The following is a 27,734-nucleotide window of genomic DNA, read 5'->3' as shown; positions in this document are numbered from 1 at the left end:
GGTGAAAAGTAAACCTAGAAGACTCCCAGAAGGAAACAGGAGCCTGGAAGACCTTGACTAAGGCAATGACTTTTCAAATATAACACCAAAGCATGGTCATTTAAAAAACATCAAAAAACATTTTTCATTAAAACTAAAATCTTCTGTTTTCAAAAGACAGTGTCTAGACATCACGAGGACAAAGCAAAAATTGGAAGGAGACAACAATTACAGCAGAAATTTGTCATAAAGAACTGTTACCCAAAATATACAAAGAAACCTTATAATTCAATAATAAGAAAACAAACTCATTTAAAAATTAGTCCATATTTTGAACAGAACTTCACCAAAGTAGATGTATAGATGAAAAGTAAGCGTCTGAAAGCATGGAGAGTGTCCCATGTCATATAGGAATAGCAAATCAAAACAAGAAGCTTCTATAATTTCATTAGAATGGCCAATTCAAAACAATAACACCACCGAATGTTAGCAAGAATATGGTGCACCAGAAACTCATTCATTTCCAATGAGAATGAGAAAATTGGTAAATCACTTTGAAAGATAGTGTGGCATTTGCTTTATATTTTATTTTCTAACAAACCTAAACATAGCTTTACCATATGAACTAGCAATTGTGCTCCTTGGCATTTACTCAAATGAGTTGAAAAACTCACAACCACACAGAAAACTTCCACATGAATGTATATGGAAGCTTATTTATAATAACCAAAATTTTGAAACAACCAAGATGTGTTTCAGTGAAGGAATGGAATCATAAGTTATGGTATATTCAGATGATAAAATATTATTTATGGCAAAACAGAAATGAGACATCAAGTAATAAAAGCATATGTAGGAATCTTTATTACATATTGTTAAGTAAAAGAAGTTAACCTAAATAAGACACAGTAGCATGTCCATTAGCACAATTTTATATAATATCCTTAAAAGTACAAAACTTCAGAGACACTAAAAGAATTGGTGATTGCCAGGGGTTGCAGAGAGGGTGTGACAAATGATGTAGCACAGCAAATTTGGCAGGGGGCGGGGTACCAGGAATTGAACTCAGGGCTACCCGACCACTGAGCCACATCCCCAGTCCTATTTCATATTTTATTTAGAGACGGGATCTCACTGAGTTGCTTAGTGCCCCGCCATTGCTGATGCTGGCTTTGAACTCACAAACCTCCTGCCTCAGCCTCCCCAGCCACTGGGATTACAGGCATGTTCTACCCCACCTGGTCACAGCAAATTTTTAGAGCAGTGAAATCACTCTCTATGATACAATAAAGTAGGCAAATATAATTATATTTATCAAAGCACGAAGAGTGAACCCTAATATGAACTGTGGACTGTGAGAAAGGCATCTCAATATAATGTCATTCTTGTAAAAGTGAACCACTGTGGAATATGGTATTGGTAGTGGAAAAGGCAGTACATAAGAAGGAGCAGGGTACATGTGCAATCTCTGTACCTATCTCTCAATTTTACTGTGAACCCAAAACTGTTCTAGAAATGAAGTCTATTTAAAAACATTATACAAAGGCAAAATAAGATTTCATGAAGTTAAACTAGGGAAATAAGTACCTTTTTTAATTCAGTGTTTCCATTGCTTTTTCTTCTCTTTTGTTTTCTTTTACTATGTATTCATTTGTTTGGGGAGAAGAGGTAAGGGATTCCATGGCAAGTTAGAGCCAAAAGAGTAGAAAGAAAACAGGCAAAGCAGATGAAGCATTCTTATGGAAAGTAGATAATGCAATTTCTCTGATTTCGACTCTGAAAGCTGAGCAGATACCCTATTTTGAGGGATGAAAGAATCCTGCCATTGTTGTAACCATTGCTGTAAGGTTTTTGTTTGTTTGTTTGTTTGTTTTAAAACCAACATCAATTTGAAATCAGAAGTGTTATGTTGGAAGGTTTATAGAGCAAGGGATTCCTCTTCCATAACAGGACTAAAGGCATTTTTCCCACGAGGTTTACCTGGGAAACTGCATAGACGCAATAAAAGCCAATGTGCATATCTTTTCCTCGTATCTATCAAACTAATTTCTAAGAGACTAACAAGAAATTAAATCCTTTCTAGAAGTATAATAAGCCGTGGAAAAATTCTTTTGTCAAAAATCATTTTCAGAATGTTAGTATTTGAAGGCACACCTTTAGTGATTTATCCAGTGACTTCTTTTCTGAGATACAAGTATCTACTGGGTCATTATAACAGCAGCAAGCTTAAGAAAATGTGGAAATATATAATTAAGGAAAGAGCTGACAGTTATCTTTTTCTTAGATTTGCACAGCTGGTTCTTGGAGTAGCAGTAGACCTCTTGCATCCATTTGAAGTTGATTTCAATCAACATTGATTGCCCAGTCTGGACCATTAAATGTATAAGCTGATTTCAGAGAAATGAAACACGATAGATGTAGAAATCAGTATAGGGAAGCTAAAGAACAACAGGAAGAAATCAAGGGTCCTGAAGTAAATAAACTCATTTTCTAACACTGCTAATTACCTCTTCTAAGTTTTAAGTTCAGCAGTTTTGTTGATTGTTCCTTTCTTCTCTAAACTGCCTGAATCTAGAGGATTTGAAATGCATGGATGCCCAAAACACAGACTGATAAATAAATCAATCCTCCTAGCATTCCCCCAATTAATGAAAGTTCCATGTACACAGAGAAGTCAGAAAAGTTAGTGCAGGGAAACTCAAATGCCTCAAGAAAATACAGGTGAATGCAGAATGGATCCCTCCATTTAGAGATTTGGAGACTAATGGAATTTTATTTTAGCATAATACTTTAATTTTCTTCCACTTTTTCTGAAATTTGAGAATCCTTCTTATAAGGAAACTAAGTTTATTTCTCCTGATTTTTTTTCTTTGAAAAACAGAGAACAACTATTTAAAGAACCATGAAAAATATCACCCTTATTATTAACAACCAATAATAGCATCAGAAAATGAAAGACTTTTGTTTAGGCATTCTTAAGTGGGTGTCCTATAAGACTATATGTGCAAAAATTATTTATTTTTATAATATATTTCATTACATTCCCACACAAGTTTAAAATAACAATAGAAAAATAGGGGAATTAGATGTCACACAGTAGGAAAAAGACAGGCGATAGAGGGAGAAACAGAAAAATTTTAAAGGAGAGATTGTCTGGATACCAATCTTCATATTTCCCTTAACAGAAAACTGTACTTTAAAATATAAGAGAAGTAGAAAACTGTCTTCTGTTGTCTTTTTCCCTTCCATCAAAGAGTATGCATGCTATTTTATGGTTTACAAGAAATTCTTTTTAGTATATTTATTTTTATGTGTTTTAGAGTCATATGCTTCTGGACTTTTCCTTCAATTAATTAGAAAAGATAATAATTCTTCATGTCCCATACTAATATGTAGTTTTTAATATCCTTCTCATACTTTTAAAATGAATAAATCCTTAGCCTTTAACTCCTTATTTATGTAATGTAGAATAAATATATTTAACTAAAATCATAGCTTTAATGTTTATATGGCATAATTATAGCACAGTTTTGATTTTGAGTTATGATTTAAGAAATTTTAAAAACTTGAATAGCATGGACAAAGCAGATTTACACAAAATTTATATATTAAAACTTAATTAACATTCAACATATGAATTGAAAAAATTTTGTGGGTCTGAACCTCTATAGATATGGGCTCAGTTATATTTTTTTGATTCATTGTACACAAATGGGGTACTGTCATTTCTATGGTTGTACATGAAGTAGAGTCACACTGTTTGTGTAATCATACATGTACATAGGGTAATGATGTTTGTCTCATTCTATTATCCTTACTTCCCCATGCCCCCATCCCACTCCTCATTTCCCTCTACAAAATCCATCCTTCCTCCATTCTTCCTTTACCCACCCTACTCCCATTATGTATCATCATCCACTTATCAGAGAAATCATTCTGTCTCTGGTTTTTTGGGATTGGCTATTCCACTTAGCATGATATTCTCCAACTCCATCCATTTACCTGCAAATGCTATAATTTTATTATTCATTATGGCTGAGTAATATTCCATTGTGTATATATACACACCACAGTTTCTTTATCCATACATCAATTGAAGGGCATCTAGGTTGGTTCCACAATCTAGCTATTGTGAATTAAGCGGCTATAAACAGTGATGTGGCTGCATCACTATAATATTCTGATTTTAAGTCCTATGGATATAGGCCAAAGAGTGGGATAGCTGGGTCAAATGGTGGTTCCATTCCAAGTTTTCTAAGAAATCTCCATACTGCTTTCCCGAGTGGCTGTAACAATTTGCATCCACCGAAAATATTTGAATGTACCTTTTACCCCACATCCTTGCTAACATCTACTGTTGCTTGTATTCTTAATAATCACCATTCTAATTGGAGTGAGATGGAATCTTAGGGTAGTTTTGACTTGCATTTCTCTTATTACTACAGATATTAAACATTTTTTCATATATCTGTTGACTGCTTGTAGATCTTCTTCTGTGAAGTGTCTATTCATTTCCTTAGCCCATTTGTCGATTGGATTATTTGCATTCTTGGTGTAGTTTTTTGAGTTCTTTATATATTCTGGAAATTAGTGCTCTATCTGAAGTATGATTGGCAAAGATTTTCTCCCACCTCTGTAGGCTCTTTCTTCACATTGCTGATAGTTTCCTTTGCTGAGAAAAAAACTTTTGAGCGTGAATCTATCCCATTTATTGATTCCTGCTTATATTTCTTGTGCTTTGGGAGTCGTGCTAAGGAAGTCTTGCCCTAAGCTGACATGATGAAGAACTGGGTCTAATTTTTTTTTCTATTTGGTGTAGGGTCTCTGGTCTAATTCTGAGGTCCTTGATCCATTTTGAGTTGAGTTTTGTGCAGGGTGAGAGATAGGGATTTAATTTCATTTTACTGCATATGGATTTCCCGTTTCCCAGCACCATTTGTTAAAGAGGCTGTCTTTTCTCCATTCTATGTTTTTGGCACCTTTGTCTAGTGTCAGATAACTATATTTATGTGAGTTTTAATCTGTGTCTTCTATTCGGTACCATTGATCTACCTGTCTACCTGCCTATCACTTTACTCTGCTGTTTTTGTTACTATTGCTCTGTAGTATAGTTGAAGTTCTGGTATTGTGATACCTCATGCTTCGCTCTTCCTACTAAGGATTGCTTTGGCTATCCTGGGTCTCTTGTTCTTCCAAATGAATTTCAGGATTGCTTTCTCTATTTCTATGATGTATGTCGTTGATATTTTAATTGGAATTGCATTTAATTTGTATAGCACTTTTTGCAGTATGGCCATTTTGACAATATTAATTCTGCCTATCCAAGAACATGGGAGATATTTCCATCTTCTAAGATTTTCTTCAATTTTTTGCTTTAGTGTTCTGTAGTTCTCGTTGTAGAGGTCTTTCACCTCTTTTGTTAAATTGATTCCCAAGTATTTTTTTTTCTTTGAATCTATTGTGAATGGGTAGTTTTTCTAATTTCTCTTTCAGAGGATTCATCACTTATGTATAAAAATGTATTAGATTCATGAGTGTTGATTTTACATCCTGCTACTTTGCTGAATTCAATTATTAGTTCTAGAAGTTTTCTGGTGGAATTTATTGGATCCTCTAAATATGGAATCATGTCATTGGCAAATAGAGTTTGAATTCTTTTGTCCTATTTGTATCCCTCTAATTTCTTTGTTCTGTCTAATTGCTCTGGCTAGAATCTCAAGGACTATATTGAATAGAAGTGGCAAAAGAGGGAATTCCTGTCATGTTCCAGTTTTAAAGGGAATGTTTTCAGTTTTTCTCCATTTATAATGAATGATGTTGGCCATCGGTTTAGCATAGATAGCCTTTAGTTTGTTGAGGTATATTCTTACTATCTCTATTTTTTCTAGTGTTCTGAGCATGAAGGGGTGCGGTATTTTATTAAATGCTTTTTCTGCATCGATTGAAATAATCATATGATTCTTAACTTTAAGTCTGTTGATGTGGTGGATTACATTTATTGATTTCCAGATGTTGAACCAACCTTGCATCCCTGGAATGAAACTCACTTGATCATTGTGCCCTATCTTATTAATATATTTTTGTATGTAATTTTCTTTTTTTTATCATTTTTTTATTATAAACAAATAGGATACGTGTTGTTTCTCTGTTTGTACATGGAGTCAAGGCATACCATTTGTGTAATCATAAATTTACATAGTGTAATGTTGTTTGATTTTTTCTGTTATTTTCTCCCTTCCCCCAACCCTCCCGCCCCTCTTTTCCCTCTATACAGTCTTTCCTTCCTCCATTCTTGCCCCCCTCCCTAACCCTAACCCTAACCCTAACCCTAAACACTAACCCCTCCCACCCCCCATTATGTGTCATCATCTGCTTATCAGCGAAATCATTCGTTCTTTGTTTTTTTGAGATTGGCTTATCTCACTTAACATGATATTCTCCAATTTCATCAATTTGCCTGCAAATGCCATAATTTTATCATTCTTTATGGCTGAGTAATATTCCATTGTATATATATGTGTATATATATATATATATATGTATATATATATATATATACCATAGTATCTTTATCCATTCATCAATTGAAGGGTATCTAGGTTGGTTCCACAATCTGACTATTGTGATTTGAGTAGCTATGAACATTGATGTGGCTGCATCTCTGTAGTATGCTGATTTTAAGTCCTTTGGATATAGGCCAAGGAGTGGGATAGCTGGGTCAAATGGTGGTTCCATTCCAAGTTTTCTAAGGATTCTCCACACTGCTTTCCAGAGTGGCTGCACTAATTTGCAGCCCCACCAGCAATGTATGAGTGTACCTTTTTCCCCACATCCTCGCCAACACCTGTTGTTGCTTGTATTCTTGATAATCGCCATTCTAATTGGGGTGAGATGGAATCTTAGGGTGCTTTTGATTTGCATTTCTCTTATTACTAGAGATGGTGAACATTTTTTCATATATCTGTTGATTGCTTGTAGATCTTCTTCTGTGAAGTGTCTATTCATTTCCTTAGTCCATTTGTCGATTGGGTTATTTGTATTCTTGGTGTAGAGTTTTTTGAGTTCTTTATATATTCTGGAAATTAGTGCTCTATCTGAAGTATGATTGGCAAAGATTTTCTCCCACCTCTGTAGGCTCTTTCTTTGCATTGCTAATAGTTTCCTTTGCTGAGAGAAAGCTTTTTAGTTTGAATCTATCCCAGTTATTGATTCTTGCTTTTATTTCTTGTGCTATGGGAGTCCTGTTGTGGAAGTCTGGTCCTAAGCCCACATGTTGAAGATCTGGACCTACTTTTTCTTCTATAATCTGCAGGGTCTCTGGTCTGATTCCAAGGTCCTTAATCTATTTTGAGTTGAGTTTTGTGCACGGTGAGAGATATGGGTTTAGTTTCATTCTGTTGCATATGGATTTCCAATTTTCCCAGCACCATTTGTTGAAGAGGCTATCTTTTCTCCAATGCATATTTTTGGCACCTTTGTCTATTATGAGAAAATTGTATTTATTTGGGTTTGTGTCCATGTCCTCTATTCTGTACCATTTGTATATAATTTTCTAGAATTTTGTCCAGAATTTTTACATCTATGTTCATCAGGAATATTGGTGTTAAGTTTTCTTTTCTTGATGTGTCTTTATCTGGTTTTGGTATCAGGGTGATACCACCTTCATAGAACTAGTTTGGAAGAGTTCCCTCCTTTTCTATTTCATAGAATACTTTAAGGAGTACTGGAATGAGTTCTTTGAAGGTCTTGTAGAATTCAGCTGAGAATCCATCTGGTTCCAAACTTTTCTTAGTTGGTAGTCTTTTGATGACTTTTTCTATTTCATTGCTTGAAATTGATTTGTTTAAATTGTGTATATCTTCTTGATTCAGTTTGGGTGGATCATATGTCTCTAGAAACCTGTCTAGATTTTCTACTTCGTTGGAGTATAGATTTTCAAAATAGTTTCTAATTATATTTCGTATTTCAATAATGTCTGTCATGACATTTCCTTTTTCATCACAAATTTTAGTATTTTGAAATTTCTCTCTCCTTCTCTTCGTTAGTGTGGCTAAGGGTTTATCAATTTTTTAAAGATTTTCAAAGAACCAATTTTCTGTTTTGTCAATTTTTGGAATTCTTTTGTTTCAATTTCATTGATTTCAGCTCTGATTTTAATTATTCTCCATGTTCTGCTACTTTTGGTGTTGATCTCTTATTTTTCTAGGGCTTTGAGCTGTAATGTTAGGTGGTTTATTTGTTGACTTTTTCTTCTTCTATTGACTGCCCTCCATGCAATGAATTTTCCTTTTAGTACTGCTTTCATAGTGTCCCAGAGATTTTGATATGTTGTATTGTTGTTCTCCTTTATCACTCGGAATTTTTTTTATCTCTTCTCTGATGTCTTCTGCTATCCATGCCTCATTCAATGGCATATTATTTAGTCCTCCGGTGTTGAAGTAGTTTATGTTTTATTTTATCATTGATTTCTAATTTCATTTCACTATGATCTGATGGAATATAGGTAGTATCTCTTTTTTTCTTTATATTTGCTAAGGTTATCTTTGTGGCATAACATGTGATCTATTTTAGTGAAGGATCCATGTGCTGCTGAGAAGAATGTGTATTCACTTGTTGATGGATGAAATATTCTATATATGTTTGTTAAGTCTAAATTATTGATTGTGTTATTGAGTTCTATGGTTCCCTTGTTCAATTTTTGCTTGGAAGATCTATCCAGTGGCAAGAGAAGTGTGTTAAATTCACCTAGTATTATTGTGTTGTGGTCTATTTGGTTCCTGGAATTGAGAAGGATTTGTTTGACGTACATGTATGCACCATTAATTATGCCCCAAATGATCATTATGTCTTGCTGATTTATGCATAGCTTTAAGCAGTATGAAATGTCCTTCTTTATCCTTTTGACTAATATTGGCTTGAACTCCACTGTATCTGATATAAGGATGGAACCCCCGCTTTTGTACTGGGTCTGTGTGTGTGGTATGTTTTTTCCTTCCTTTTACCTTTAGTCTGCTGGTAACTTTTTCTACGAAATGAGTCTTTTGAATGCAGTATATTTTTGGATCCTTTTTTTAAATACAATTTGGCAGTCTGTGTCTTTTGATTGATGAGTTAGACTATTAACATTCGGGGTTATTATTGAGATATATTTTTGTATTCCCCTTCATTTTTGACTTATTTTTGGTTTTTAACTTGACTTGGTTTCTCCTTTGATTAGCTTCTCCTTTTGGGAAGTTCTTCCCTTTGCCGACTTACATTGTTATTTTTCATTTCTTCCTTGTGGAATATTTTGCTAAGAATGTTCTATGGTGCAGGCTTTCTATTTGTAAATTATGTTACCTTTTGTTTATTATGGAAGGATTTTATTTCATTGTCAAATCTGAAGATAAGTTTTGCTGGGTATAAGATTCTTGGTCGGCATCCATTTACTTTCAGCATTGAAATATGTTGTTCTAGGTCCTTCTAGCTTTTAGGATTGGGCTGAGAAATCTGCCAATATCCATATTGGTTTCCCCTTATATGTAATCTGATGCTTTTCTCTAGTAACCTTTAAAATCCTATCTTTATTTTGTGTGTTAGGTGTTTTAATTATAATGTGCCTTGGTGTGGATCTGTTGTAATATTGTACATTTGGTTGGGCTGAGATATTTGAAAGAAAGAATTTTTTTTTCTGTCTCTATCTGAATTAATCTCTTTAGTCTTCACAGATTTCCTTGTCATTTTAAATAATTTTTTGCTTGAAATACTCTACTTTCATCATTGTTTTAGGCAGCTTTTGCACTGCTGTGACTTAAAACCTGACCAGAACAATTGTAGAGAAGGAAAAGTTTATTTGAGTGTTCATGGTTTCAGAGATCTCAATCCATAGACATTAGGCTCCATTCCTCAGGTTTCGGGTTTGAGGTTAGGCAGAACATCATAATGTAAGAGTGTGGTGGAGAGAAGTGACTCATATGATGATCTGGTATTAGAGAGAGAGACTACACTCACAAGATACAAAATAAATACCCCTAATACATGTCCCTAAATACCCACCTCCTCCAGTCACAACCTACTACCCTTTACTTACTGCTCAGTTAATCCTTTCAGGAGATTAATCCACTGATTGATTTAAGGCTCTCATAACTCAATCATTTCTCCTTCAAACCTTCTTGCATTGTCTCACACATAAGCTTTTGAGGGGCATCTCACATCCAAACCAAAACAACTCTCAATAGTTCTTTTAGGTAACTACATGTATAGTCAGTCTGTGGAAGTTTCCTCTCTCTTCAACTCATCCAAAATGGTAGTCAGCTACTTAGCGAATGATAAGATTTGTGATTGGTATTGGCTCTTATTAAGGAAATTAAATGGAAGGAATTTAGTCAAAACATCTACAATTTTGCCTTTCCACATTGTTTTAGAATTCTGCTGAAGGTCAAACCAAGAGCCTTTCATATTCCAGGCAAGAATTTTATCAGGGATATCCATTCCCAACTTCTTTCCTTAGCATTCCTAAAATATCATGGCTAGAAATCCACATGTAATAGAATATATTTAAGCCCAATCTCTCACCCGACACAGAAATCAGATTAAGGTGGAAGAAATACCACAGTATTAGAACAGAAACCCTGAACCTACTAGAAGAAAATATAGGGCCAGCTTTCCATCATTTCAGCTTAGGAACTGACTATCTCAACAAAACTCCTAAAGCACAAGAAGTAAAATCAAGAGTCAATAAGTGGGGTGGTATCAAACTAACAAGCTTCTTCACAGAAAAAGGTACAATCAAAAGCATGAAGAGAGAGCTTACAGAATGGGAGAAAACCTTTGCCACCCTCTCCTTAGATAAGGTGTTAATTTACAGGATATACAATGAACTCAAAAAACTTAACATACATGCCAAAAAAAAAAAACAACAACCAAACAAACAAATAACCAAATCAATAAATGGGCATAGGAACTGAATAGGCACTTCTCAAAAGATGAAATAAGAATGGTCAACAAATATATGAAAAAAATGTGCAACATCTCTAGAAATTAGAGAAGTGGAAGTTAACAATAGAAATTTCATCTCACTCCAGTCAAATGGCAATTATCAAGAATACAAGCAATAATAAGTGTTGACCAGGATGTGGGGAAAATGTACACTCATACATTGCTGGTGGGGCTGCAAATTGGTTTAACTAATCTGGAAAGCAATAAGGGGATTCCTCAGAAAACTTAAAATGAACCAACCATTTAACTCAGTTATTCCACTCCTCAGTATATATCCATAGGAGTTAAAATCAGCATACTACAGAGATGCAATCACATCAGTGTTTATAGATGAACAATTCACAATATTTAAGCTATGAAACCAACTTAGATGCCCATCAAGAGATGAATGGATAAAGAAAATGTGGCATATGTATACAATGGAATGTTACTCACCCATAAAGAAGAATGACTTCATGGCATTTGCTGCTAAATGGATGGATCTGGAGATAATCATGCTAAGTTAAATAAACCAATTCCCCCCCCCAAAAAAATCAAAGATCATATGTTCTCTCTGATATGTAGAAGTTAACCCACAAAAAGTAGTGGAGGTTCCTGGGGGAAATAGAAGTTCAGTAGAGTAGAAAAGGGAAATGAAGAGAAGGGAAGGGGGATAGGAATAGGAAAGATGTGGAATGAATCTGATATAACTTTCCTATGTGCATATATGAATACATCACAGCAAATTTCCATATCATGTACAATGACAAGACCACAAGACCAGGATCCTAATTAGAATAAGATATATTTCATGTTAATATGAACACATCAAAACAGATCCTACTGTGAAGTATAAGTAAAAAGAACAAATTTTTAAAAATCACAACTGGATGCAAAGTTGTAATATCCTGAAAGAAAGGAACTAGAGAAAGAAGCTTTGCCTTTGAAGCCAGGTTTCAAATTCACAAATCATCATTTCTGTGACATCTGACTAATTTAACATAAGCCATTAAAATCAGGTCATATTCAAAATGAAAAAAAATAATAGAATTCACATTCTGATGGAAGAAGTATCTATACATTTCCAGACATGTTTTAAAATCATTGTAATCTGAATTTATTTATAAAGAAATAAATATTGTGTAAAACACATTACCCTCCTCCCATGACCTCCTAGGAAGCCTTATTTATTTGGAATCATTCTCAGCTTAAAGATCAAGTTCTTATTACCTTAATTAGATTCAGATGTGGGTGAATCTTCTCATGTCCTGTTCCTTAAGTGCGGCTCTGTGAAGATAACTCCCTTGTACCTGAAGACCTGTGAATGATAAAGAAAAATTATCTACACCATGATCCCTTTTCTCCTACACAAATAATATATAACAGTGAGACTGGCTTAGAATAATGGCTGTAGACCTTCCCATTAAAAAAAAAAAAGAGAGAGATCCAAGATGGCGGACTAGAGGAAGGCTGCACTCCTTGTTACTCCATAACTCCGGTTTCAAGCACAGGATATCTGTTTCTTTGTGAGGCAGTTTTTGCTGCTTATCGATTCCCTGGGGTTTACCCCATTTGTCTGCTGTGATGACCTGCAGTCTGCCAGCATATCGACGTCTTTTTTGAGTGCAGATTGCTCACTGTCATCCACCATTTGCCTGCCTCTTGAAAGTCCATTGCCTGCCTTACACCTATCCATCACCCAATGCACGAGGTTCACCTCCCGATCGTCCAACAACAGTCAGTAAACTGATCACTGACCGCCAGTGGAGAACCAGCTGCCTGCTGTTACCTGGAAATTCTCTGCCACAGTACCTGCAGGTTTGATTATACGTGGATGCTGACATTTTGAGACAACAGTCAGGCCCCATAGGACCCCTGGCTGGACCGACTGAGCCCTGCCTCCAGGATCCTGCAGCCCGATCAATCACTCCCTGCCTCTGGGACCTTCACATTGACTGACTCCTCCCTGCCACCAGGATCCCCAGACCAACTGACTGCGCCCTATCACAGGGACCCCAGACCGACTGATTGCAACCAGCCTCCAGGATCCCACAACCACACCAAACACACCAGACCTCCAGTATCCCTGCCTGACCAACCACATCCTGCCTCCAGGACCTCCAGCTGACCACATCCACACCCTGAGCTGCAGCTCCCCATTTGCCAACATTTTTCGAAGCCAGAGCGGCCATCCTGTATAATCCTGGAAGCCGTAGCTCCAATCTTAAGGTGGCGCAATCCCATCCTGAGAGTCCTGCTGGATGCTTGAAGCTCACTGTCAGGGTTTTGGAAACCTATAGGGCCACTATAAGCCTATAGGGGGAAATCTGCAATACCCCAGATCTGCACTGCTAGAGGGGAAGATACATGAACAACACGAAAAAACAAGGGAAGAAAATGATCCAAACAAATCTAGATTCTATATTAATAGAATCCAATGAAATGAGAGTATGTTAGAAGAAATGTCAGAAAAGGACTTCAGATTATACATGATTAAGATGATTCGCGAAGCAAAGGATGAGATAAGAGAGCAAATGCAGGCAATGAATGATCATACCAATAAACTGAAAGAGCACCTGCGGGAAGCAAAAGATCATTTCAACAAAGAGATAGAGATTCTCAAAAAAAAACCAAACAGAAATCCTTGAAATGAAGGAAACAATAAACCAAAAAAAAAAAAAAAAAAAACTCAATGGAAATCATCACCAAAATACTAGACCACTTGGAAGACAGAACCTCAGACAATGAAGACAAAATATTTAATCTTGAAGATAAAGTTGCCCAAACAGAGAAGATGGTAAGAAATCATGAATAGAATCTCCAAGAACTATGGGACATCATGAAAAGACCAAATTTAAGAATTACTGGGATTGAGGAAGGCACAGAGATACAAAAAAAAAAAAAAAAAAAAAAAAAAAAAAAAAAAAAAACAACCTATTCAATGAAATAATATCAGAAAATTTCCCAAGCCTGAAGAATGAAATGGAAAATCAAATACAAGAGGCTTACAGACTCTAACCAGAGCAATTAGACAAACCAAAGATATTAAAGGCATAGAAATTGGAAAAGAACTCAAACTATCCCTGTTCGCTGATGACATGATTATATATTTAGAGGAACCTGGAAATTCCACTAGAAAACTTTTAGAACTCATAAGTGAATTCAGTAAAGTAGTAGGTTACAAGATCAATGCTCATAAATCCAATGCATTTTTATACATAAGTGATGAACCTTCAGAAAGAGAAATTAGGAAAACTACCCCATTCACAATAGCATCAAAAAAAATAAAATACTTGGGAATCAATCTCACAAAAGAGGTGAAAGACCTCTACAATGAGAACTACAGAACACTAAAGAAAGAAATTAAAGAAAACCTCAGAAGATGGAAAGATCTCCCATGTTCTTGGATAGGAAGAATTAATATTGTCAAAATGGCCATACTACCTAAAGTGCTATACAGAGTCAATGCAATTCCAATTAAAATCCCAATGCTGTACCTTACAGAAATACAGCAAGCAATTATGAAATTCATCTGGAAGAATAAAAAACCCAGAATAGCTAAAGCAATCCTCAGTAGCAAGAGCGAAGCAGGGGGTATTGCAATACCAGATCTTCAACTCTACTACAAAGCAATAGTAACAAAAACGGCATGGTATTGGTACCAAAATAGACAGGTAGATCAATGGTACAGAATAGAGGACATGGACACAAACCCAAATAAATACAATTTTCTCATACTAGACAAAGGTTCCAAAAATATGCAATGGAGAAAAGATAGTCTCTTCAACAAATGGTGCTGGGTAAACTAGAAAACCATATGCAACAGAATGAAATTAAACCCCTATCTCTGACCCTAAACAAAACTCAACTCAAAATGGATCAAGGACCTTGGAATCAGACCAGAGATCCTGCATCTTATAGAAGAAAAAGTAGGTCCAAATCTTCACCTTGTTGGCTAAGGATCAGACTTCCTTAACAGGACCCCCATAGCACAAGAAATAAAAGCAAGAATCAACAACTGGGAGAGCAAAGTAAAACGCTTTCTCTCAGCAAAGGAAACTCTCAGTAATGTGAAGAGAGAGCCTATAGAGTTGGAGAATATCTTTGCCACTCATACTATAGATAGAGCGCTAATTTCCAGAATCTATAAAGAACTCAAAAAACTCTACACCAAGAATACAAATAATCCAATCAACAAATGGGCTAAGGAAATGAACAGACACTTCACAGAAGAAGATGTACAAGCAATCAACAGATATATGAAAAAATGTTCAACATCTCTAGTAATAAGAGAAATGCAAATCAAAACTACCTTAAGATTTCATCTCACCCCAATTAGAATGGTGATTATCAAGAACACAAGCAACAATAGGTGTTGGCGAGGATGTGGGGAAAAAGGTACACTCATACATTGCTGGTGGGGTTGCAAATTAGTGCAGCCACTCTGGAAAGCAGCATGGAGATTCCTCAGAAAGCTTTGAATGAAACCACCATTTGACCTAGCAATCCCACTCCTTGGCCTATACCCAAAGGACTTAAAATCAGCATACTACAGAGATACAGCCACATCAATGTTCATTGCTGCTCAATTCACCATAGCCAGATTGTGTACCAACCTAGATGCCCTTCAGTTGATGAATGGATAAAGAAACTGTGGCATATATATACAATGGAATATTACTCCGCCGTGAAGAATGATAAAATTATGGCATTTGCAGGCAAATGGATGATATTGGAGAATATCATGCTAAGTGAGATAAACCAATCTCAAAAAACTAAAGGACAAATGATCTCGCTGATAAACGGATGAGGACATATAATGGGGAGTGGGAGGGGTTAGCGTTAGGGTTAGGGTTAGGTTTAGGGTTTGGGATAAGGAGAGTGGTAAGAATCGAGGAAAGAAGGACTGTATAGAGGGAAAAGAGGGGTGGGAGGGGTGGGGGGGAGGAAAAAAATAATGAATCAAACAACATTACCCTATGTAAATTTATGATTACACAAATGGTATGCCTTGACTCCATGTACAAATAGAGAAACAACATGTATCCCATTTGTATACAATAATTAAAAAAAAAAGGAGGCTTACAGAACACCAAATGCACAAAATCACAACAGATCCACACTAAGGCACATTATAATGAAAATGCCTAACATTCAAAATAAAGATAGGATCTTGAAGGCCGCAAGAGAAAAGCATCCTATTACATATAGGGGGAGACCAATACAGATAGCAGCCGACTTCTCAACCCAGACTCTAAAAGCTAGAAGGGCCTGGAACAACATGTTTCAAGCTCTGAAAGAACATGGTTGCCAATCAAGAATCCTATACCCAGTAAAACTAACCTTCAGAGTTGAAGATGAAATAAAATCCTTTCATGATAAACAAAAGTTAAAAGAATTTACAAATAGAAAGCCTGCACTACAGAATGTTCTCAACAAAATATTCCATGAGGAGGAAATGAAAAACAACAATGGAGGCCAGCAAAGGGAGGAACTACCTTAGCGAAAAACCACTCAAAGGAGAAACCAAGCCAACTTACAAACCAAAAATAAGCTAAATAACAGGGAATACAAATCATATCTCAATAATATCCCTGACCGTTAATGGCCTAAACTCATCAATCAAAAGACATGGACTGGCAGAATGGATTAAAAAGAAAGACCCAACAACATACTGCCTGCAAGAGACTCATCTCATAGAAAAAGACTACAGACTAAAGGTGAAAGGATGGGCATGCACATGGACTCAGTAAAAAAGCGGGGGTTTCCATCCTTATATCAGATAAAGTGGACTTCAAGCCAAAGTTAGTCAGAAGGGATAAAGAAGGACATTTCATACTGCTTAAGGGAAACATAAATCAGGAAGACATAACAAGAGTAAATATTTATGCCCCAAACAATGGTGCATCCCTGTACATCAAACAAATCCTTCTCAATTTCAGGAATCACATAGACCACAACACAATAATTCTGAGTGACTTTAATGCACCACTATCACCACTAGATAGATCTTCCAAACAAAAACCAAAGAAACCATAGAACTCAATAACACAATCAATAACCTAGACTTAAAAGACATATATAGAATATTCCATCCATCAATGAGCAGATTCACTTTCTTCTCAGCAGCACATGGAACCTTTTCGAAAATAGACCATATGTTATGCCTTAAGAAATGCAGAAAAATAGAGATACTGCCTTGTGTTCTATCAGATCACAATGGACTGAGAGTAGAAATCAATGACAAAATAAAAAAACAGAAATTACTCCAACACCTGGAGACTAAATAATATGCTATTGAATGAAACATGGATAACAGAAAACATCAGGGAGGAGATAAAAAAATTCTTAGAGGTCAATGAGAATGACGATACAACATATCAAAATCTCTGGGACACTATGAAAGCGGTACTAAGAGGAAAATTCATTGCATGGAGCGCATTCCAGAAAAGAATTAAAAGTCAACAAGTAAATGACCTAACATTACAGTTCAAAGCACTAGAAAAAGAAGAACAGAATAACAGCAAAAGTAGGAGAAGACAGGAAATCATTAAAATCCGAGCTGAAATCAATGAAATTGAAACAAAAGAAACAGTTTGAAAAACTGACAAAACAAAAAGTTGGTTCTTTGAGAAAGTAAACAAAATAGACAAACCCTTAGCCACACTAACAAAGAGAAGGAGAGAGAAAACTCAAATTACTAAAATTCGTGATGAAAAAGGAAATTCATGACAGACACCACTGAGATACAGTACATAATTAGAAGCTACTTTGAAAATCTGTATTCCAACAAAATAGAAACTACCGAAGACATTGACAAATTTCTAGAGACATATGCTCCTCCCAAACTGAACCAGGAGGACATACACAATTTAAACAGATCAATATCAAGCAATGAAATAGAAGAAGCCATTAAAAACCTACCATCCAAGAAAAGCCCAGGACCAGACGGATTCTCAGCCAAGTTCTACAAGACATTCAAAGAAGATCTCATTCCAATACTTCTCAAAGTATCCAGGAAATAGAAAAAGAGGGTACCCTCCCAAACTCATTCTATGAAGCTAATAGCACCCTCATTCCCAAACCAGGAAAAGACACATAAAGGAAAGAAAATTTTAGACCAATATCCTTAAAGAATATAGATGCAAAGATCCTTAACAAAATATTGGCAAGCCGTATTCAAAAGCATATTAAGAAAATCGTGCACCGCGATCAAGTGGGGTTCATCCCTGGAATGCAAGGATGGTTTAATATCCGTAAATCAATAAACGTAATTCATCATGTCAATAGAGTTAGGATAAGAATCATATGGTTATTTCAATTGATGCAGAAAAAGCGTTCAACAAAATACAACACCCCTTCATGCTCAAAACACTAGAAAAAATAGAGATAGTAGGAACATACCTGAACATTGTAAAGGCTATTTATGCTAAGCCCATGGCCAACATCATTCTTAATGGAGAAAACTGAAACCATTCCCTTTAAAAACAGGAACAAGACAGGGATGTCCTCTTTCTCCACTTCTATTCAACATTGTCCTCGAAACTCTAGCCAGAGCAATTAGGCAGATTAAAGAAATTAAAGGGATACGAATAGGAAAAGGGGAACTTAAGCTGTCACTGTTTGCTGATGACATGATTCTATATTTAGAGGATCCAAAAATCTCCTCCAGAAACTTCTAGACCTCATCAATGAATTCAGCAAAATAGCAGGCTATAAAATCAACACACATAAATCTAAAGCATTTTTATACGCAAGCCACGAAACATCTGAAAGGGAAATGAGGAAAACAACTCCATTTGCAATAGCCTCAAAAAAAATAAAATACTTGGGAATCAATCTAACCAAAGAGGTAAAAGATCTCTACAGTGAAAACTATAAAACATTGAAGAAAGAAATTGAGGAAGACCTTAGAAGATTGAAAGATCTCCCATGTTCTTGGATAGGCAGAATTAATATTGTCAAAATGGCCATACTACCAAAAGTGCTATACAGATTCAATGCAATTCCAATTAAAATCCCAATGATGTATCTTACAGAAATACAACAAGCAACCATGAAATTCATCTGGAAGAATAAGAAATCCAGAATAGCTAAAACAATCATTAGCAGGAAGAATGAAACAGGGCGTATGGCAATACCAGAACTTCAACTGTACGACAAAGTAATAGTAACAAAAACGGCATGGTATTGGTACCAAAATAGACAGGTAGATCAATGGTACAGAATAGAGGACATGGACACAAACCCAAATAAATACAATTTTCTCATACTAGTCAAAGGTGCCAAAAATATGCAATGGAGAAAAGATAGCCTCTTCAACAAATGGTGCTGGGAAAACTGGAAATCTATATACAACAGAAGGAAACTAAACTCCTATCTCTCACCCTGCACAAAAATCAACTCACAATGGATTAAGAACCTTGAAATCAGACCAGAGACCCTGCATCTTATAGAAAAAAAGTAGGTCCAAATCTTCACCTTGTTGGCATAGGATCAGAATTCCTTAACAGGACTCCCATAGCATAAGAAATAAAAGCAAGAATCAACAACTGGAATAGATTCAAACTAAATAGCTTTCTCTCAGTAAAGGAAACTATCAGCAATGCGAAGAGAGAGCCTACAGAGTGGGAGAATATCTTTGCCACTCATACTTCAGATAGAGCACTAATTTCCAGAATACATAAAGAACTCAAAAAACTCTACAACAAGAATACAAATAACCCAATCAACAAATGGGCTAAGGATATGAACAGACGCTTCACAGAAGAAGATCTATAAGCAATGAACAAACATGAAAAAAATGCTCACCATCTTTAGTAATAAGAGAAATGCAAATCAAAACTACACTAAGATTCCATCTCACCCCAATTAGAATGGGGATTATCAAAAATACTAGCAACAATAGGTGTTGAAGAGGATGTGGGGAAAAAGTTACACTCATACATTGCTGGTGGGGCTGCAAATTAGTGCAGCCACTCTGGAAAGCAGTGTGGAGATCCCTTAGAAAACTTGGAATGGACCCACCATTTGACCCAGCTATCCCACTCCTTGGCCTATACCCAAAGGACTTAAAATCGGCATACTACAGAGATACAGCTACATCAATGTTCACAGCTGCTCAATTCACAATAGCCAGACTGTTGAATCAACCTAGATGTCCTTCAATTGATGAATGAATAAAGAAATTGTGATATATGTGTGTATATATATATATATATATATATATATATATATATATATAATGGAATATTAATCAGCTATAAAGAATAATAAAATTACGGCATTTGCAGGTAAATGGATGAAATTGGAGAATATCATGCTGTGTGAGATAAGCTAATCTCAAAAATCCAAAAGGCGAATGATCTCACTGATAAGCGGATGATGACACATAATGAGGGGTGGGAGGGGGGCCAGAATGGAGGAAGGAGGGAGTGTATAGAGGGAAAAGAGGGGTGGGAGGGTGGGGGGGAAGGAAAAATAACACAATGAATCAAACATCATTACCCTATGTAAATGTATGATTACGCAAATGGTATGCTGTTACTCCATGTACAATCAGAAACAACATGTATCCCATTTGTTTACAATAAAAGAAAAAGAAAAAAAAAATGCTAGGCAAGTGCTCTTACCACTGAGTTATAACCCTGTAGCACTGTTCTTGGTATCCAAATCTACTCCAGCTATTTCTATGAAACAACCTAGTATAATATTTAGTGTCTAGAGAAAAAGAAACATTTAATCATAAATCTGCTCTTTGAGCAGGGCTTTAAGGGTATGCTTACCTCTCCTTTATTCAGCATTATGTAAAGATGCTGTTTTCTAAAACCTGCATATTGGAATTATGTGAAGGCTATTTCTTTCATGTGTCTCCTGATTGATATTGGCTGTAGGTTATGACTTACCATTCAATTATATACCATTTGGTCTCTCTGTGTAAATTGGCATCTTAATATGATGGTTGGTTTTCCAACATGAATAGCACATGATAGAGTAAAGCCTTTTCTTCCCTAGCATCAAATTCAGGCAGATTTCCTTCTAATAATTATCTTTAATAGCACAGGGTCACAAAAGCTTGTCTGTACTTAAGTGGAGGGTAATTAAACTCCATTCTTTGATGGACAAGTCTCAGGGAATTTGCAGGCAAATTTTAAAATCGCAGTTCAACTATTGACTATAATATAATTTCCTTTTATACTTCTTCTGCTGGTTCATGTTATGATAAGCATGAAGCTTTTAGAAAATAAGGCTATCCACTAAAGTTTTCTTTTAATACTATTAACTAGCTCTTTGAATTTTTGCAAATAGAATTCAAAGCTTGATTCTATCTCTTTTGCACATTTCTGCTATAACAATTAAAATAACCACAGCACAGACCCTACAGAAGATAAACAAATGGGTGTACAGGGAGGTAATAACATAAGAAAAATGCAAAACACAAATGCACATTAATATACCTTTAGCTGGGTGCAGTGACTCTGGCCTGTAATGCCACTTACTCAGGAAGTTAAATCAGGAAGATTGTAAGGTGGAGGTCCACATGGGCAACTTAGTGAGACCCTGTCTCAAAATTAAAAATAAAAAGCGCTATGTTAATGGGCCCCCATAGTACTAAAAAAAATATACTTTTTTGTTTCTACTTATAATTTAAAGGTAATTCCCAAAATATTACTGAGGGGAAAAAATAAAGAAAGAACAATGTTATTAGTCAGCTTTTTGTCACTGTGAACAAAATACCTGAAGGACAACTTCAAGGAGAAAAGTTTATTTTGCCTCACAGTCTCTGAGGTATAGTCCATGATGTGCTCACACCATTGCTCTGGACCCCAGATAAGGCAGAACAGCATGGTGGAAGAGAGTGGGAGAGGAATACTGCTCCCTTCAGGCTGACAGGAAGCTATGTGAAAGAGGGGTAAAGGCCACAGGGAAGATGAACCCTTCCAGCACACACTCCTAGTAACCTACCTCCTTCAGTCACAGGCCATTCTCCTACAGTTACCACCCAGTTTATTCAAACTAGGATGGAGTAATTGATTAGGTTATCACTGTCATAATCCAATAATTTCACCTGTAGATCTTCCTTTATTAATGCAGGAGCTTGTAGGGGAACCTAATATCCAAACCATAACAAACAGGAAGAGATAAATGAATTTCAGACTTTATGGGTGGATTTTTTCCTGGGATCTATGATTTTCTAATAGGTTGAGTTTTGAAATACTACTTTGAATCATAGTAGCTGATGTTCACATATTCTTTTAAGATACTGTAAAATAGAATATAAGCAATTGAAAGGATAGATATATAGATTTTTTTCAATTCAAGAGAAAGTTAAAAAGCAGCTCAATGCATATACTCAATTGAATTAAACAGAGTGGCAATGCAAATTTATAGGGAAAGGAAAGTTTCAAAATGTTACTGAAATAGTTGAATGGCCATATTGCAAAAATGAATTTTGACTTCCACTTTTCTTCTTTCTTTCTCTCTTTCTATGTCTCTATCTCTGTCTGTCTCTCTCTTATCTCTCTCTCTCTCTCTCACACACACACACACACACACACACACACACACACACACATCAATGGTCAGAATTAGAATGTATTTATAGTTTAAAATATAATATTATAAAAATTGTACCATTATATTTGTGAAGTTGGATTAGAAGAATATTTTTGTGCAAGAAATTAGACATATTAACCATAAAGGGTCAAAGAGCATTAACTGTATTTTATTAGTATTGCTCAATAAAAGACAATTAATAAAATGAAAAGTTAAATCATATTTATAATACATATATCTAATAATGAACTGAATTAAGAATCATGAGGGAACCTTACATATTCATAATGAAACAAAACAGAAGTGTATTTGTTCAAAATAGGAGGAAATGATTTGAACAAACATTTCACCAAAGAAACAAATATACACATAGCCTATAAACATTACATAAAGTTGTATAACTGTACTCATCAAAATGGAAGTGCAAACTAAAAGTGATTTAATGGTACATTAGCAAGACTAGCAGGATATAGAGCAATTTCTAAATATTTACCTATAATGAATAAGAATAAAAAATTTTATACAAGATAGTTCATAGTAGCTTTAATAATAATTGACAAATATAAAAGAAACAACTATACACTAATAGAAGAGTGGATGCTAAAAGTATGCTATACTTTTCCAAAGTAATTCTCTTCAGAAATAATATATTTTAAGTGCAACAATCATTGTTGATTCTTAAAAGTTTCTGCTGATTAAAAGAAATCATATACAAAGGCATATATATTTATATAATGCTCAAAACAGAAAAAATAAGAATCAGGCTGAGGTTGAAGCCCAGGTCAGAATGCTTGCCTAGCATGCATGGGGTCCTAGGTTCACATCAACACTGTGAAAAAAATAGTATGTATTTTCCTGTGAATAATGGTAGTTGACTAGATAGTAGGAAGTAGAAGTAGAAGAAGGAAGCAAAACTACAAGGCCTTTATGAGGACAAGTAAGTCTTGGCCCACAGTCTTGGGAAAGCTGCTCACATCTCACAGTGCTGTTTGCTTCCAGGAAACATTTCTGTGATTAGCTTTACCTTAAAACAAGATGTAAAGTTCCAAAAGTTCAGAGGAAGTTTTTTAAGTTGAGACATTTGGACTGAAGATCTGAATCCCTGAATATTTACTGTAATGTGTGTGGTAAGAAGAACTTGGTAGAGTTGCCAGTGAGGTTCAAGAAACTGATGAAGTCTCTGAGTTCTAGATTGTGAGAGTCTAGCTATCATCAGTTGAGGACTCACAAAAGCTTCTTCCTATAGAAAATGCACTTTGTAACATGTATGAAAACTTTAAAATATGCCCAGCAAAATGAGTTCCTCCATCAGTATAAGCTTTCCTACAGGAGAATATTTCTGCCCTACCAAACACAAAGAACCTACTGCAGGTACATACTGATACTTCACTGAAGGTGAGCCAAGTCCACCATTAAATGTTTAAATCATTCATCAGGATGTTGGAAATGCAGCGCCACAAGTTTTTTTTTTTTTTTTTCTGTCTTCCAAAGATTATAAGCTTGACAAATAAAATATCAACTGCAATATATTTTAGAACAGTCACTCTACCAATATTTTTTGACAATTTGGTTCCTGTTATCTGTCCTCTGATCAAGTTGTTGAGTGAAAACCTTTAAACAGTGGAAATTTCATAACTCAGGGAGAACATAGTGGCCATTCAGACTTTCCTTGAGACTATGCTTAATATTTACTATACATTGTTTTGGTACCAATTGTGTTTTTCTGTATCAGGTATATTGTGCTTTCTGCTAATTAGATCATCTCTAATTTGAGTTGAATCAACCCTATGGAATTTATTCAAATTCCATCTCATGATAATGAATGTACTGGCTGACCTAGCATGAAAACCCCCCGGAGCATTTTGTTGGTACAAAATTATTTCTTGTTCTGGTTGAGGATGCTTTGTAGAGCCAGTCAGTTTCTTCAGTAGAAATTTGGGAAGTCTCAGTAATCCAATGATATGATCACATTCCTAGGAATCTCATCATCAATGTACTTTTGATATTAATGCTTCATCTCTTAACAAATTTGTAAATAATTCTCTTCTAACCATAGCTTTATCACCATTGTTTGTTATGTTATTCATCTTTGATAAACACTCTACAAATTTCTAATCCATTCAGTTTTGTTCTATATTTCTCTTTTTCTAATTTATTACACTTTAAGACAAATTGTCTCTCCTTTTTTCCCTCAACATCCTTGCACATTTAGCCTATCTTAACAAAGGCACATCTTATCTTCCCATAATTGTAAACTCAGTTTTTCATTATATTTGTCTAGTAATTTTAGCTATATATACTAATTAATGTTCCTAACCAATAGTGACCTTAATTTCTAGTGAATAACAGGAATCAAACAATTGTGAGTTATCACACCAGCAATATGTATATTAAAAAAATCTACTGGTCATAATTTCTAAAAGTATGTGTTCTCTCCGGTTACAATTTGTCAATTATAACATGTATGGTGATGAATATTTTTACTCCCTCTATAATTTAAAAAAAAAAAAACCTTCAGAAAAGGCAATACTTTTATCTCTATCTCCTTTACTTGGTTAGAATATTAAATTTTTGTTTTACAGATTTCCTTAAGTTTTACTTCCCATTTAATTCTTCATATAAAAGATAAAAGCTAGTACAGTATAGACATATTTAGGACATTCTTATGTTAGGAATTTTATCTTACTTACTATCTTATTCTATTTTCTGTTTTCATAATGAAATAGCTGATGGCAAGAATTTTATATAGAAAATTTATTTATTTAAATCACAGTTTTGGATGCTTGCAGTCCAAGATTAACCATCTTCTCTGTCCTGTGTTTGGTGAGGACTGTGTTGCATGTCATCACAGTGGTGGAAGCATATGTAGAAGAGACAGAAGAGATCACATGGTATGACATGGAGGCCACCAGAGGGATTGGAGTTTCAGGCTTAATTATTTTGAGGTGCTGAGGATTAAACCCAGGGCTTCATCCATGTCAGGCAAGTGCTGTACAACTGAGCTACATCCCCAGCTCCCAGGCTCACAGTTTATAACAATCCACTATCATAGGCGCTGACAGGGTCCTGAGAACTACATCAAGCGCTTTCAAGGAAGATGCCCCCAAATTACCAAGTAACCAAGTTACCTGGAATGAAGCTCCACTTCTATTACGGATTGTATGAGCGGTATCCCCCATACAAAACAATGAAACAATGCAAGAAAGTTTATAGGTGAAATGTTTGGGTTATAAAAGACTTAACCTAGTAAGTGTGTAAACCCCCTCACAGGGATTAACTGGGTTGTAACTGTAGGCAGGCAGGGAGTAGCTGGAGGAGGTGGGTCAGTGGGGTCATGCCCTTGGGGTTGACATGTTGTTCATGGTGAGGAGAGCTCTCTCTGCTTCCTGTTGCCACATTCCCAGCTGTTTTCCTCCACTGCACACTTCTTCCCTATTGTTCTATCTCACCTTAGGCCATAAAGAATGGAGTCTTCTCTTTATGGAGAAAGATTTCTGAAACCGTGAGCCCCAAAAACACTTTGCCTCCTCTATCTAAAATTTTTATTGTTAGGTCTTTTGGTCATAGTAGTGAAATAAGTAGACTAAAATAATTCTTGAAGGACCCATTACTTTTCAAAATCATCATTTTGTAGACCAATATTATGGCACATGAAAACATACTTAAATCACATATAAAACACACCATTTATATCTATTTAACACCCAGATTTTTAATAATTATGCCTGAACTGCTTATCAAGACAGGGTATTAAATAACCATCATCCCAAGTCATTCTTCCCACTGACAAACTTTTTATAACATATAGTCTACTTAAATGAATCAGTAAACTGAGATTTTCAAAAGTTGTGTTCCTATACTAAATATAATGTTGAAAACTCTGAAGATATGCCTATCTTTATCATACCAATGATATTCTTATTTACTAAGTGTTATGATTTAGATATTAGATGTCCCCCAAAAGTGCATGTATGAAACAATACAAGACCCTTCATAGGCAAAACGTTTGGGTTATGAGAGCCTTAATTCAACTAACAAATTAATCCCTTGGTGGATTAATTGGGGGTAAGTGAAGACGGGTAAGGTGTGGCTGGAGAAGGTGGATCATTGAGGGTGTGCCTTTATAGTATGTATTTTGCATCTGGTAAGTGGGTCTCTCTGCTTTCTGATCATCATGTGAGCCACTTCCCTCCACCACACTCTTCTGTCACAAAGTCCTGCCTCACCTTGAGCCCCAAGAAATGGAGTCAACTGTCTAAGGGCTGAGACTTCTGAAACTGTGAATCTTGAAATAAACTTACTTCTTCTAAAATTGTTTTTGTCAGGTCTTTTGGTCACAGCAGCAAAAAAAGAAGACAAGAATAAACAAAACTGCCTAGGCATATCTTCTTTTTTAAGTTCATGTGAAACACATTTGCTTTTTATCTTACATTTTTATCTTAAGTCCAATTAAAGAGTTCTCTGACAACTTCACAATATAATGAGACAGAAAAGTTATCAGACATATATCATATATACAGGCACACATAAGTAATAATCAGGAATAATTTTCTATAATTAGAGTTGAGATCTCAGGCTTAAACATCATCATTGCCTAAACAATGAAGAAAGTATGAGGTAAAGTTGCAGTTAAGGTAGGATGTCAAAAAAATTAAACAAACCTCTTTAAACAAAGGCAAGAGTTTGTTTTTGTTTTTGTTTTCTAATTAGTTATACATAACAGTAGAACGCATTTGTGCACTTTGATATATCATACTTTATGGAGTATAATTTTTCATTTTTCTGATTGTACATGTTGTAGAATCACATCGGTTTGCTATATAGTTCGCGTTGTTATAGGGTAACTTGCCTTATATTTCATTTTGAGTCTTTGGCCTAAGACTTGTTACCAGAAAGTATTAACTCACAATTATCTAATGTTGTATCTTATAAACCCATATGAGAGGTCACTAATTGAGATAACTACACTCACACAGTCATGGTCCTCAGCATGATCTGGCAGAAGTAGTTAAGTGGTAGGGTTCTATAATTTGCAGTGTTTCAGGTTAGATTAGAAGGGCATAAATAAGACTGTCATATGATTTAAGTCTACTTACTAAAAGATGACAAGTTTGACTGGAATTCAATAGACTTTCCATAGCATATAGTACCTCAAAACAAAACAAAAAACTCAAAATCCCTCATTCATCAAATCCACTTCAGATAAGAACTTCACCAAGTTGTCTACTGCTTCATCTACTTTT

The sequence above is a fragment of the Sciurus carolinensis genome, chromosome 6 (genome assembly GCF_902686445.1).
Source record: "Sciurus carolinensis chromosome 6, mSciCar1.2, whole genome shotgun sequence".
Taxonomy (NCBI): Eukaryota; Metazoa; Chordata; class Mammalia; order Rodentia; family Sciuridae; genus Sciurus; species Sciurus carolinensis.
This window is presented reverse-complemented; position numbering follows the sequence as displayed.